A 15,342-nucleotide genomic window follows, 5' to 3' on the forward strand; every position below is an offset into this window, starting at 1 on the left:
CAATTTACATTCCCACCAACAGAGTAGGAGGGTTCCCTTTTCTCCACACCCTTTCCAGCATTTATTGTTTGTAGCGTAACTGACCTTTAAAATATCATTTTGGTACTTCCCTGGTGGCACAGTGATTAAGAATCCCCCTGCCAATGCAGGGGACATGGGTTCAGGCCCTGGTCCAGGAAGATCCAACATGCCGTGGAGCAACTAAGCACGTGTGCCATAACTACTGAGCCTGCACTCTACAGCCCGAGAGCCACAACTACTGAGCCCATGTGCTGCAACTACTGAAACCTAGAGCCCATGCTCACAACAACAGAAGCCACCACAATGAGAAGCCCACGCACCGCAACAAAGAGTAGCCCCCGCTCGCCCATCGCAACTAGAGAAAGCCCACGTGCAGCAACAAAGACCCAATGCAGCCAAAAATAAAATTAAATAAATAAATTTAAAATACATATATATATATATTATTTTGTGGGGCTTCCCTGGTGGTACAGTGGTTAAGAATCCTCCTGCCATGCAGGGGACGCTGGTTCGAGCCCTGGTCGGGGAAGATCCCACATGCCGTGGAGCGACTAAGCCCGTGTGCCACAACTACTGAGCCCGTGAGCCACAACTACTGAGCCTGCGTGCCTAGAGCCCATGCTTTGCAACGAAGAGTGGCCCCCGCTCGCCACAACTATAGAAAGCCCGTGCACAGCGACGAAGACCCAACGCAGCCAAAAATAAAGAGATAAAATAAAATATCACTTTGTATCTAATCCAAAATTTACTCAAAACGATGACAAACAAGAGAGGTAAGCCTGTGCTGCTGAATTGCCAACTCCTTTCTCCTGCTCCTGCTCTTTCTTTTCATGCCTCACCTCTGTCTCCTCGTCTGGGACATGACCAGACACGCTGGTTTTCAAGTACGAGCCTCTTGTGTCCTGTATTGAGTCCCAATGGACCGTTTTAACTTTTAATCATTTTTTAAATTTTTATTTATTTATTTATTTTTATTTTTGGCTGCGTTGGGTCTTCGTTTCTGTGCGAGGGCTTTCTCTAGTTGCGGCGAGCGGGGGGCCACTCTTCATTGCGGTGTGCGGGCCTCTCACTATCGCGGCCTCTCTTGTTGGGGAGCACAGGCTCCAGACGCGCAGGCTCAGTAGTTGTGGCTCACGGGCCTAGTAGCTCCGCGGCATATGGGATCTTCCCAGACCAGGGCTCAAACCCGTGTCCCCTGCATTGGCAGGCAGATCCTCAACCACTGCACCACCAGGGAAGCCCTCATCATTTTTAATCCCAGAATTTCATTTTAGGTACATTTTCTGTATTTGGTGTCAGTCCTTTTTATACCCAAAATGTTTGAAAATTGAATTGAAAAATCCCTAAAATCCTTCTCAGGAAGCATGCTGTTGTCAGTTCAGAGCTCTCTGAACACTTGGAGGGTCAGCGGGTCACAAAGGAGGTGAGGACAGTGTGAAACCCCCGGGGGACTCCCTGCCCCTGCTAGCCACACAGTACGCCTCTCCCTGCAGAAGAAATGGCCTCCCTCCCTCCTGCAGGGCCTTTGTTGGGGAAGGAACCCCGGCCTGAAGGCACCGAAGTGGAAATACATGACCCACACTCCCAACAGTAAGGAATTCTTATGATTCCCTATTAGAGCTTTATTGATATTTTTAAATTATGCATCACTCCACGAAAACAGACAGTTTGTGTTTTGTTTGGCTTTATTATCAAAATACCCCAGAAAAGTTGGGGTGGGGGCCTCTGGTGGGCTGCTTACAATGCCACCTCCTAAATATTATTTTCTAGACACAGGTTGTATTTTGCCCAAAACATGCATTTGTTCTTGAGATTAGAGTTTGGGCATACTTAATGATATGAAAAGATGTTTCAGAGTATGTTTTTAAATGTAAAAAAATAAAAGCAAGCTACTTAACAGTATGTTCAAAATGAGTCCATTTGTAGGGGGAGGGAACCCCTATATCAATATGTAAGCAAAGGAAAAAAGATGAATATGACATAAGCATTTCACTTCTAGGTTTACACCCAAGAGAAACGAAAACGTGTCCACACAGAAACATGAATATGAATGGTCATACAAGCATTACTCACAGTAGCCAAAAAGTGGAAACAACCCAAATGTCTACCAACTGTTAAACAGATAAATAAAATGTGGTATATCCATGCAGTAGATTATTAGCTGGCGATTAAAAAGAAATGAAGTTTTGACGTATACTACAACATGGATGAACTTTGAAAAAATTATGGTAAGTGAAGGAAGTCAGACACAAAATGTCATATATTGTATGATGCCATGTGTATGAAACATCCATAATAGGCAAATTTTGTCAGAGATAGAATATAGATGAGTGGTTGCTTAGGACTGGGGAAAATGGGAATTATCTGCTAAGGGTTTCTTTTAGGGAGGACAAAAATATTCTAAAATTATATTATGGTAGTGACTGCACAGCCTTTGAACAAACTAAAAAAAAAACTGAATCAAATACTTTAAATGGGAGAATTCTCTATTATGTGAATTCTATCTGAATAGAATAAAGCTGTTAAGGAAAAAAAAACAACCTGCAAATTGTTAATAGGACTGTTTATGGGATGATGAGTGGGTGTAATTTGCTTCTTTTCACTCATCTGTATTTTCTAAATTTCTGACCACTTTATAAAAGGAAAAGGGTTATTTTTAAAAAGATTATGTTTCACAGTGACTATGCGTATTAATATTCTTGCTTTGCTCCTTTTGCTCTGACCACGGTTCACAACCTTCAGACTGTTTTCAGAAAACAAGGGAATTTTTTTTCATGTAATACCAGTCAATAAACATTTATTAAGGTCTTGCTGGGTCTTACCATATACTCTATTTGCCACTAATTCTACTTGTCCTAAGGCTTACTGGGGACACTGGCCTCTACCTCCATCGGAAGCTAACTTTACAGATAACAAGCTTAAAGTTTTAATGATGGGCTTAATAGATGGCTTATGGTGTTTCTTTTAAGTGTGAAACTTACATAACATTATTCTAGCTGATTCGAAAATGTATGCAGGTTTAATAGTGTTGACTGATGGTAATCTAGTGATTTGGGGGCCCTTGTTTTTGGGGGCTTTTTGTTTGTTTGTTTTTTACTTTTAAGTGTAGATGATCTCTACTTCCTACTGAGTTTTTTACATTTTGAGCTAATCTCAACTGAGGTGCCAAGGAATGTCCCAGCCTATGAAAGGGAAGGCTTCGCCCCAGACAGAACTGCTGGCTTGGGTGAAGCCAGCGGATAAGCACGTTTCAAATTTTGTTACTCCCCTCTCTCACTCCTTCTGCTTAGAGGACTGCAGCGGCTAAAGAATAAACATGGGGAATAAACATGGGGAATAAACATGGGGGCTTCCCTGGTGGCGCAGTGGTTAAGAATCTGCCTGCCAACTCAGGGGACACGGGTTCGAGCCCTGGGCCGGGAAGATCCCACATGCTGAGGAGCAACTAAGCCCGTGCGCCACAACTACTGAGCCTGCACTCTAGAGCCTGCGAGCCACAACTACTGAGCCCACGTGCCACAACTACTGAAGCCTGTGCACCTAGAGCCCATGCTCCGCAACAAGAGAAGCCACCGCAATGAGAAGCCCGCGTACCTCAACGAAGACTAGCCCCCGCTCACCACAACTGGAGAAAGCCCGCGCGCAGCAACAAAAACCCAACACAGCCAAAAATAAATAAATAAAATTTTTTTAAAGAGAATAGACATGAAAAGAAGCTCAATTTAGCCTAAACTCATAAATACAAATGCAAATTAAAGCAAGATAATGCCCTTCATCTCACAGACTAGCAAAAATTAAAATATTGTTATTATCAAATATTGGGAAAGACATGGAGACATGAGCTCTTTTTTGCTGGCAGTGGGGTCATGGAAATTTGTATGGTCACTTGAGCAATATCTATGAAAATGTTTTATATTCGTACCGTTTGACCCAGCAGTGCAAATTCTAGAAATCTGTCCTACAGAAACACTTGCACACTAGGATGTTTGTCAGAGCCCTACACATAAGAGTGAAAATTTGGGAACAACGTAAATGTCCATCAGCGGGACACTATTAAATCCTGAGTGATATTTAAACGATGACATCCAAGGTAGCCTTTAGAAGAGCAAGGACAGGTAAATGGCAGTGGTGTTCTTGGAAAGATACACATGATATAACAGTGTGGGGAGGGCGGCAAACTGCAGAATGTATATACCATTATTCCATTTTCGTTTTTTTTTTTTTAAAGTATGTAACCATCTCTATGTGAATATGTATATGTTTCTTGGAACGTGCATAGAAAAAAACCTGGAGGGTCACACACCAGACTGTTAACAGTGCGAAGCAAAATAAAGAGGAAACGGAAGGAGTATATTTCTGTTTTGACATTTTTTAATAACCAGCATAGAGTACTTTTGTTATTTTAAAAAGCAAGTAGCAAGAAACTCAACTGCTTCTTTTCTGCCCTTTTTTTTTTTTTTAAAAAAAAAGGGACTTCCCTGGTGGTCCAGGGGGTAAGACTCCGCACTTCCAATGCAGGGGGCCCGGGTTTGATCGCTGGTTGGGGAACTAGATCCCGCATGCTGCAACTAAGAGTTTGCATGCTGCAGCTAAGAAGCCCGCACGCTGCAACTAAAAGATCCTGCATGCCACAACTAAGACCCAGCACAGCCTAAATAAATAAATTTTTTTTAAAGGGAGCATCTTTAAAGATATAAACTGCTAGAATTTTATATTGAGAATTTTCGTATGGATCATATATTATTCGTACACACAGCAGTCCCTTTCCCCCTGAGAACTGTTTTAATGGTCTCTGTATCATTTACCACCAACTGAGAATCTATATATTTACTGGCTTATTGTCTGTTTTCTGCACCAGAGTATAAGCACCATGAGGGCAAGAAATTTGCCTTGTGCTCTGTTCTGTCTCCAGTTCCTGGTAGATACCAGGCCCTCAATAAGTATTTGTTGAATGAGCCTTGACCAGCAGAGGAAGAGCACAGTAATTTTAGAGTATGTAGCCTGCATATTTCATCACAAATCAGAAACTAAAGGTATTGCTTCCCCAGTTATGACATTGTCAGGGAGGAAAAACTTTTCCTCTACTCTCTTGGGCTCTGTCATTGGGGTCCTGCAAATTAAAACTGACAAAAGACAGATCAGCAAGAAAAAAAAGATTTTTATTCACATATATAGGGGAGTTCACAGAAAAATGTAACTAGAGGTGATTAGAATTGGAGGCTTATATACCATCTTACTAGGGGAAGGGAAGGGAGGGAAGGGCCCTTAGGAGAATAGATGGGACATAGGACGGTTTCGTGACAATGTCTGTTTATAAGAGCCAAGGGAGTTCCCTGGTGGTCTAGTTGTTAGGATATTGCCCTTTCACTGCCGTGGCCTGAGTTCAATCCCCATCCCACATTCCCTCTCTGGGATAAACCAGGGAAGATTGGCTCCTGTTTAAATTGTTTGTTTTTGGCCCCATGTTGCAGTTTTTATGAAAAATTGAGTTCTTTTGGGAGGTTCTGCTTTTGGGCAGATAAGGGAGTTCAGAAGAAAAAAAATCCTGTTCTCAAATGCCTTCAGCTCAAAATAATTCTCATGCCACAGGGCCATATTCCGGACCCCATCAACATTTAATTTTGCATCACAGCTGTGTATGCTTTTGTCCACTCAGCCAGCCCAGGTGTCTTGGAAGGCAGGAACTGTATTTGACTCATCTTGGAATCCCCAGCACTGAGCTAGTGGGTGGAAGGTATTTAATAAATATCTCTGTGTGAGAAACTTTTCTGAATAGCTCATGCGTAAAGCAAGCAAGAAGGGGGTGCCCTCTCCTCTACTTACATCTAAGAACAGCCCCAAACTCTGCGTGACTCTCCACACAAATGTACTCTTTTATTGGGCGAGAACCCCAAATTCAAAAAAGGTATAAAGCACTCTTTGAAAGGTAAACACTACCAATTTGTCGGGTAGAAATTCATGCCTATTCTTTTTTTTCCTTTTTGGTTATATTCTTCTGACATATTTATCATAGATTCTCCGAATTAAATTGGCAGGGGGTAATTCTCCCTCCATAAGATGCTGAGCTAAGCTTCTGACTATTTTTCTGGGGAGTAAAATGCCAGAATCAAAGACTTTGATGTACCCTAGTACCGACACATACCCAATACACAACACAGGAGCAAGTAAGCACTTGCCTGGCACAGGAAAGGACTGGGAGCCAGGAAAGCACACATGAGGGTTCTCTCACCTCCTGTTTCCAAGGACATCTCCTGAGAAGCTGGTAGAAGAGGAGAGAAAATGAATGAGTTCCTTCAGAGAGTGTGGAGAGCTCTGCAGCTCATGTAACACAGTTCCTGAGCTTAAAATGGAAAACTATGATCTGAGGTCAAAGAGTACAGCAACATTTTACAGAATTTACAGAAAAGGTAATTCATTTGTTCCAGTGATACAGATATGCAAAGACAGAATTAATCAGGGCAGCCTCTGGAGCAGTGGTTCTTTTTTTATTTTAATAAATGTATTAATTTATTAATTTATTTTTGGCTGCGTTGGGTCTTTGTTGCTGTGCACAGGCTTTCTCTAGTTGCAGCGAGTGGTGGCTACTCTTCGTTGTGGTGCGTGGGCTTCTCACTGCAGTGGCTTCTCTTGTTGCGGAGCACGGGTTCTAGGCACGCAGGCTTCAGTGGTTGAGGCACGCAGGCTTCAGTAGTTGTGGCACGCAGGCTTAGTTACTCGGCAGCATGTGGGATCTTCCTGGACCGGGACTCGAACCTGTGTCCCCTGCACTGGCAGGCGGATTCTTAACCATTGCACCACCAGGGAAGTCCCAAAGCAGTGGTTCTTAATCCTTGGGGGCCATGGACCCCTTTAGGAATTTAAAGCAGAACCCTTAGCCACATAAAATGTGCACAGACACACCACATTTGTACACAGTTTGGGGCATTCCTTGGACCTCTAACAGCTTGTTCATGGGACTCCTGTCCAGATTAAGAAACTGTGCTTTGCAGTAAATGGGACTTAGTATATTGACTCCTCTGAGGAATGAGAATCAATCAGACTTACAGTATAAGAAGCACTGCCAAGACGTAAGCTCCCGCCTGCTGAGCTGGTACCTGTGGATCCGGCAGGAGTAAAAGCTCTGTCCAAAAAAAAAGGCTCTGTCCACTGTGAGCCCAAAGACACCATTAGGATGGGACCAAGAGAGGGACCCTGGCATCACATTAGCGAGGCCTGGGACAGTGTCCAAATGGGGCAGACTTTAATTGAAAAGTAACAGAAGCATCTTTGTCTTTGCTGAATCATCTTTGTCTTTCCTGGATCCAAAAATCTATCTGCAATTAATGGAAGAAGAGGCAGGATACTGGAATGTTAATTCTCAGCCTTGGTTTTCTTGTTTTTTCAACTATTTCTTATGGTTTTTATGATGTGTGTCTTTTTTTTTTTTTAATTGCGATCAGTCTTCCGGTTTTGTTTATCTTTGTTTTTTTTTTAATCCCAAAGTAAGTTTCACATACTCTAAAAATCTCAAAAGGAATGAAAGTAAATCAATTTTAATTCACCATATATATAGATATATATACACCACGAGCAACTGCAGACCCCAGACTCTCCCTGAACAACTTCCAGTGGCAGGAACTGTGTGTCGTTTTGGAAAAGATTTCTTCTTTCTATTTTCTCTTAAATTGAGTAGCTCTCTGCTCCCCTGTAGTCCTCATCCTCAATTCTGGAGCCAGAAAAATTAAATTTATGCCCTTTACTGCCTAATAACTCTTCAATAATTCTTGTTTGCTTCTCAAGACCCCCCAAGTCTGCACTCCTCCACAGGGGGGTATGGTCCTCCATATCTACCCCCCAATCCTACCTCCCTAGCGAGGTCCCAGGTGAGCTTGTTACTCAGAACTCAGCACCCTTCTCCAGACTTGACCTTCACACTGGACAGGCATCTTCTATTAAGTATTAAATATTAGCGGCCACATCACCCTGGGCCAGGAATTAGGGTGAGGCAAGTGAGGCACTCGCCTTGGGCAAAAAAATTCAAGAGGGTGCTGAAAACCTCAGGAATTGAGAGAAATCATATTTAAAACATCAACATTTACACCAAAAATCCACAAGAAGCAAAAATATAAAAATTTTAAATAAGAACCTGAAGCAAGAGGAAAGATGTATGGCGCCCCCCCAGTACATTTTTATGTATTTTTTTAATAGTTGATTTTTTTCAGAACTTTAAAATGGTTGAAAAAAATATTTAAAAATTGAAAAGTAGGTGTATTAAAACTCACATTATTTTAAGTTTAAATATTTTACTTATACCAAAAAAAAAAAAGATTGATTATAATTTTACGTTCCTGGCTTTAAAGGAAGCGATCTCATCATAGTCTTTTCCAAATCTTCTATAATAATGTGCACTATTATGACGACCAGTCACACACCCCCTCAATGCTTACAGTGAACTAAGTCCGAAAGCAGGGTCATCACATACATGCCCTCAGGATGCAACACCCAAGGGTGCCTCTAAAGAGGCATCATTTCCATCATGGCCATCTTTCTTATTTTGACATTTTGATATTTTTATTATAACTGTAAACTCCTAAGATGGAAGCAAAATGTCTCGAGGAAGAGGTGGCTTTTTCTTATCCCCACACAGGTGCGCTCTGGCCCAAGGGCAGCCCTGCTCCCGTGGGTTTTGCCCCACCTATGCCTGTTTGCCTCTCTCCCTTGATCCTTGGTGCTTATTTTCCCAGTCTTGATTTAGTATGTACTGATTTTATCGCAAACTTCCTTCGAGGAATCCCAGATCTTTCTTAAAAGTAGGTGGGGTAGAAATAAAGAATTCTGTGCTTTGCTCACATCCAGCCCATCTGCAAAAAACATCAGCTCTGTTTGCAACTATATCTGGAATCCAGTCACTTCTCACACCTCCACGGCTACCACCCTAGGAACCTATGGAGCCACCATGGTCTCTCTCCTAGACAGGCCTCCTGTTTCCAGCCCTGCCCCTGTGGAAGACTGGTCTTGGCGGCCCCAATGAGCCAACCTTTTGGTATCCACATGGGTAGCCCCTCCCACACTCATGCTAGGCTTGACCATGTGACCCGCTTTGGCCAATAGGACATCAGCAAGAGGCGTCTCCATCACCTCTTGCACAGAGTCTTGTCCTCTTGGATGGATGCTTCTTGGGCTACCGCTGCCATGAGAGAAGCTGGGACAGACAAAGCCAAGGGATGGGCAAAATTTCTCTATAAGGATTACGTTTAGACAAATACATGATGTGGCTTATATGTGGAATCTAAAAAAATGGTACAAATGAACGCATTTACAAAACAGAAGTAGAGTCACAGGTGTAGAAAACAAACTTATGGTTACCAAGGGGGAAGGGGGGGGAGGATAAATTGGTAGATTGGGATTGACATATACAAACTACTGTATATAAAACAGATAACTAACGGGCTTCCCTGGCGGTCCAGTGGTTAAGACTTCGCATGTCCACTGCAGGGGGCATGGGTTTGATCCCTGGTCTGGGAACTAAGATCCCACATGCCATGTGGCGTGGCCAAAAAACCCAAAACCTGATAAGAACCTACTGCATAGCACAGAACTCTATTCAACACTCTCTAATGACTTACATGTGAATAGAATCTAAAATAGAGTGGATATATGTGTATGTATAACTGATTCACTTTGCTGTACAGCAGAAACTAACATAACATTGTAAATCAACTATACTCTAATAGAAATTAATTTAAAAAGAAAAAGGGTTAGGTTAGGCTCTGCAGGCCTTATGGTCTCTGTTGCAACTACTCAACTCTGCCACTGTAGCTTGAAAGCAGCCATAGACAATATGGAAACAAAGGGGAGTGACTGTATTCCAATAAAACTTTACTTACAAAAACAGATTTGGCCCATGGTTTGTCAACCCCTGGGCTAGACTGCTGAATGATGAGGGGCTGCAGGGAGACACCCTACAAGATGGGAGGCTGGACTGGGTTGAATAGTGTCCCCCAAAACTTCATGTCCACCTGGAACCTGTTAATGTGACCATCTTTGGAAATAGGGTCTTTGCGCATGTAATCAAATTAAGATGAGGTCATATTAGATTAAGGTGGGCTTTAAATCCAATGTGACTGGCTTATAAAAAGAGAGAGATGTGGTGCTAATCCTCGGTCCAGTCAGTTGTGTGGAGGTGGCCAAGGACTGCCCAGTCTGCGAAATCCTTCCAAAGGCTCTGTGAAAGTGGCAGGCACTCATAAGCTCCTCAAAAGGGGCACTTCATCGGCCTGGCACCTTGCTTGGCCCTTCTGGTGTGAATCCTGAGTCAGCCCTTCACTAGGGCAGCTGTCCCGCCCAGCTCTGCTGATCTGTGAACTTACGGCTGCGTGTCCTCGCCACACTCCTCCAGGGGCGAGCCTTTAGTCTGAGATCAGCCCCTTAAGAGACCCATGCAGCCAGGTCTAAACACCTCCGCCCTGCTGCAGTCTGCATGGCTCTTCTGGCCACAGGAATATCCATCCCGATGGACTCTGACAAATGCTGTGCTGAAATCCACTCTCTCCTCTTCACTTTCCTGGCCACCAGGAAACAAACAAATGAAACATCAGATCAGTCAGGGAATTTCAATGTAGGAGGACCAGGGATCTCGCTTCAAGGGAACTGTCAAAGATTGTAGAAAATCAGAGTTTCTCCCCTTTTGTTTAGGAAATGCCAGCAAATGCCACCACGAGTGTGGGGTTGGGGACATTTTGTAACTGGAACTCGAATTGCCATACAACGTAACTGCCACTCCCATTCTGTGGGCTGCTCTCATCTTCCAGCTGAAAATTTATTTGAGAGAGAACACAGTATCTAGCAGACATGAAACCTTCCTGAGTCCTGCTTCTCAAAACCTGACGCTGTTACAGTTAAATTCCGTGTATGGGGCTTCCCTGGTGGCACAGTGGTTGAGAGTCCGCCTGCCGATGCAGGGGACGCGGGTTCGTGCCCCGGTCCAGGAAGATCCCACATGCCGCGCAGCGGCTGGGCCCGTGAGCCATGGCCGCTGAGCCTGTGCGTCCGGAGCCTGTGCTCCGCAGTGGGAGAGGCCGCAACAGTAAGAGGCCCGCGTAGCGCAAAAAAAAAAAAATTCCGTGTATGGTTATAGTCACGGCTTAGAGGTGCAAATTCAGGGAGGGCTCTTTGGGCTAAGTTTAGTGTCCTGTCATCTCATCCAAATCCAAGGTCAAAGTGAACTTCATCTCGGAAGAGCAGAATGCTGAATGGTTGCAGGGGCGAGGCCTGGGGAGCCAGGCTGCCTGGGTTGGTTCCCCACCCCCCCAACCCCCGACCCTGGGCCTCCATTCACTAGCTTCAGGCTTGGGCAGCTCAGCTCACCTCTCTGTGCCTTGAAAAGCAGAGATGGCCACAGGGAGCAGGATTAAATGAGCTACACCTGGCAGATAACTTGGCCTCAGTAACTGATCAGTCACTGATAGGAGGAGGGAGGAATTTCTCATTATCAGGCCAGCCATGCAAGGCCTCCGTGGAAACCCTACTCTCAGCGAATCACAAGGGGCCACTTCCTTCTGAAGGAAGAACTTGGCTCCTGTTTTTCTGTCTGGAGCTCACACACTGCATCCTCTGACTTTTACCGAGAGCAAGTTCGTGTGCCCAGCGCGCTCTGAGGCCAAGCAATACCGAAACATCAGCGTTTGGAACAGAGAAAGGTTTACTGCAGGGTCATGCGAGGAGACAGGTGCCTCATGCCCCCAAAACCCGGAACTCCCAAAGGGTTTCAGCAAAGCATTTTTAAAGGCCGGGTGAGGGAGGGGCATGGTTGGCTGTTGCAGACTTCTTGGTGTCAGACTCCTTTGCTCTCGTAGCCATCCACGTAGGTCAGGTCACGATGTTCCTGTAAACCTCCAACAAGACAAATGTTATTCTCTGTTCTGCAACTTTTAATCTCTATATACATGAGAAAGGTCAGAGCCTTGAGAATGAACTATCCTGTATATTTCAGGCTATAGGCAACATTCTTCTTTTTTTTTTTTTTTTTTTTTTTTTTGCCACACCACGAGGCTTGCAGAATCTTAGTTCCCGGACCAGGGATTGAACCTGGGCCCCAGAAGTGAAAGCGCCAAGCGCAGAGTCCTAACCACTGGACAGCCAGGGAATGCGCTGTAGGCAGCATTCTTAACACAAAGCAAAAGCAATAGAATACAAGGGTTAAAGTACAAGAAACAGATCTAATATGGAGTCTTCCCTGTTACAGGACTTCTCTTTCCTTCGCAGCGACTGGCATTTTTGGAGCGGGCCATCTGAGGGTCTGGTGCTCCAGCCTCTAGGAGGGCTGCCAGCCTGGTGACTGGAGATTGGGGTTTCTTGGCCCCCAGGCTGCAGCTGCCCTGGGCCTCCCTTTAAGAGAAATCCTTAAGAACTGTGAGAAAAAGAGGATGGGGACAGATAGAGAGGAAAAGGGAGGCTGCTGGGGACGGGGCCGAATGCAGCTGCTATTTAGCGATATCAGTGCCTTGCAGGCCTCCATTCCAGCCGTAAGCAATGATTTCCAAACTGGTGGTAAGAGGACTGTTGGGGCTCAAGACTGCCTCCTGAGGGTAGTCTTTTCACACCCATTTCAGAAATTAAGGAGCTGAGGCACAGAGGATCCACGCAGAGCTTTTTGACACAGGACAGCAACTCTTCCCCAAGATTTTCTCTTGCTGGTGCAGAGCCCTCTCAGTCTCCATCTGCCCCCTCTTCATTAGCTCCTCCCGGAAGCTCCTGGTTTCCCTGAGACTCCTGGAGTTTCTTTCTTTCTTTCTTTTTTTTTGCAGTACGCGGGCCTCTCACTGTTGTGGCCTCTCCCGTTGCAGAGCACAGGCTCCGGATGTGCAGGCTCAGCGGCCATGGCTCACGGGCCCAGCCACTCCGCGGCATGTGGCATCTTCCTGGACCGGGGCACGAACCCGTGTCCCCTGCATCGGCAGGCGGACTCTCAACCACTGCGCCACCAGGGAAGCCCTGGGGTTTCTTTCTTTAATCCCTCTGCTCCTTACTCCCCTCATTTGGGCACCCCTGATAAATGCCCTCCTAGCAATGACTTTGTTTAAAAACCATACTGTGCTCTCCCTTCTGCCTCCCCAGAGTCTGCCTTGCCCGGTCCCTACTTCTACAGCTGACTTTGTGAGGGGCTGTTGACAGCAGGGAGCCCTAAGAGGTGCCCTCAGAGCCATCATAAGGGTAGAATGCTGACTGTAACTTACACAGAGGGCACGAGGGTTTCCTTAAGCAAAGGACTTGGAAAGGATGTTAAATTGAAAATCAGTAGGGACTTCCCTGGTGGTCCAGTGATTAAGACTCCGTGCTTCCACTGCAGGGGGCACAGGTTCGATCCCTGGTCCGGGAACTGAGATCCCACATGCCATGCGGAAAAAAAAAAATCAATCAAATTTCTAGAAAGGAATTGCAAAGGAAGAGCTGAATTTTATTTTTTTTACATCCAGGTCAGAACTTGTATTCACTGCTGGTGGAAGTACATAAAGATACGAATACTCTGGAAAACAAAGTTGAAGATGCTTATAACCATGACCCAGGAATTCCATGTCCAGGTGTGTGTCCTAGGTATTTGCCCTAGAGAAACTCTTTCTTGTACCTGCACCCAGGAGACATTTGCAACAAAATTCATAGCTGCAGTGTTGGTATTAACAGGAAAAAAAGAACTGGGAAACTCAAATGTACACTGACAGGAAAACGTGTGATAGTCACACAATGGAATACTATTCAGCACTGAAACAAACCATCCACAGCTCACAAATGTCAAGTTGAGCCAAAAAAAATTGTAGCAAAGGCTAGAAACAGTATGATGCCATTTATATAAAGTTCAAAAAATATTTAAAAACCACAAAGTGAGGGGAAAATAAAATATAGGACAGTGGTTACCTCTGGGGCCAGGGAAGAATACACAGGGCACGTGAATGGCATTGCCAGTATCCACTTCTTAAGCTGGCAAGTTGGGTACACTTCTGTTTATTATTTTTTACACCAGATATACTTTATGCAGTCTTTGGTATATGTTAAATACTTAGTGGTGTAGAATGGGGAAAAATGCACAATCTAAAAGTTGAGGATTATGTTGTATTCAGTGGACTTACTGAGGGCTTAAGCACAGGATACATCCTCTCAGATAGCTCTGAGGGACTATTCCAAAGAGGTATGGGAGGAACCAGGATATACAGAAGTTTTTGCAAAAAAAAGACCCAGGTAGTTGAACAGCAAGAGATTACTGCTAATTACAGAAAAACCTGGACATCTCAAATTAATGAATTTAGTACTTTTCTGTGTATGGGAAGATACAAGAATCCGGGCTAAATGAAATTATTCTTTTGAGATGCACCTTAACTAATAAGGGCCAGTATCTTATTTTTCTCCATCCTGAATCCCCACAAAGTGCTGGAGGTGGCTGCAGTGGCTGATGACTTGATGGCTGTAACATCCTTTGTTTACTGATAAGGCAGGCGTCATTCTTTGTCCTCAGGGGTAAACAAACACAAAAACTTCCTAGTCTGTTAAGGGGAGGGGCGATCCACCTAGATCCCCTGAGGGCCTTCCTCACTCATCTGACCTCCCTTGGGCTGCTTCTCCAACCCAGAAGTTTCCTATCTGTCTAAAGACCTGCCTTTCAAAAGAGGTATGTCACTTTTTCCACCGACCAGCAGTTTTCAACCAGGGGTGCGCAGACCACAGATAGAATCAGTAATCCAGGTGGGTCATAGGCTGCTGCAGATTCATCTTCCCTCAATTCTGATGTCCCCCTGCAGATGTCATGCAGGCCCTACCTGCAGTGTGGTCTTCTGATAATAGCCTTGCACACACGTTTCCCCTCCCTGCCCACCAGCCTTTGGTATGCCACTGCACTAAAACTGCTCAATGAGCATACTGTCAACTAAATGCCTGTAACAAGGTAAATGCCCCTGCACTGGACTGAAGGCACACACGGGTCCCACAGCCTGCTAGCAAAGCCTCAGGAGCTGTGGAGACAGGCAGGGCATTTGGCAGCTTGCGGATTTTGGAAAGGATCTGAGGGCACATCTCATTAACAGTTGAGCTACAATTTGAGGTCGAAGTGCTGGCTCAGAACACTGTGCTGTGGCCTCCAAGGATCTTGCAACAGCAGCAGTCTGAGATCATGTTCTACATCTGATTTCCTGCTAGGAATCACTGGTTGTGGCCAGAAACCCGTTATAAGAGCCATGTCTTTCTATCTTTATCTCTCTAACCATTTTAACATAAAATGAAAGAGATTGTTTTGGAGCCCTTTCAGGGCCACACCTTAGAATTGCTCTGAAAATAAGAGCTCTAAGTGTCTGATTT

The sequence above is a fragment of the Orcinus orca genome, chromosome 1, assembly GCF_937001465.1.
Source record: "Orcinus orca chromosome 1, mOrcOrc1.1, whole genome shotgun sequence".
Lineage (NCBI taxonomy): Eukaryota > Metazoa > Chordata > Mammalia > Artiodactyla > Delphinidae > Orcinus > Orcinus orca.